Raw genomic sequence first — 306 nt, forward strand, 5'->3', positions numbered from 1 at the left:
AGATTGAAGACTTACATGTAAGACCTGAAACCATAAAACTTCTAGAAGAAAACATAGGCAGTAAACTCTTTGCTATTGCTATTAGAATTTTTTTTTGATATATCTCCTTGGCAAGGGAAGCAAAAGAAAAAATAAACAAATGGAACTACATCAAACTAAAAAATTTTTGCACAGCAAAGAAAACCATCAAAAAAATGAAAAGACAGCATACTGAATGGGAGAAGGTATTTATTTGCCTATGATACATTTGATAAGGAGTTAATATCCAAAATTTATTTTAAAAAATTTATACAACTCAACAACAAA

The sequence above is a fragment of the Pteropus vampyrus genome, unplaced genomic scaffold, assembly GCF_000151845.1.
Source record: "Pteropus vampyrus isolate Shadow unplaced genomic scaffold, Pvam_2.0 Scaffold71, whole genome shotgun sequence".
NCBI classification, from domain to species: domain Eukaryota; kingdom Metazoa; phylum Chordata; class Mammalia; order Chiroptera; family Pteropodidae; genus Pteropus; species Pteropus vampyrus.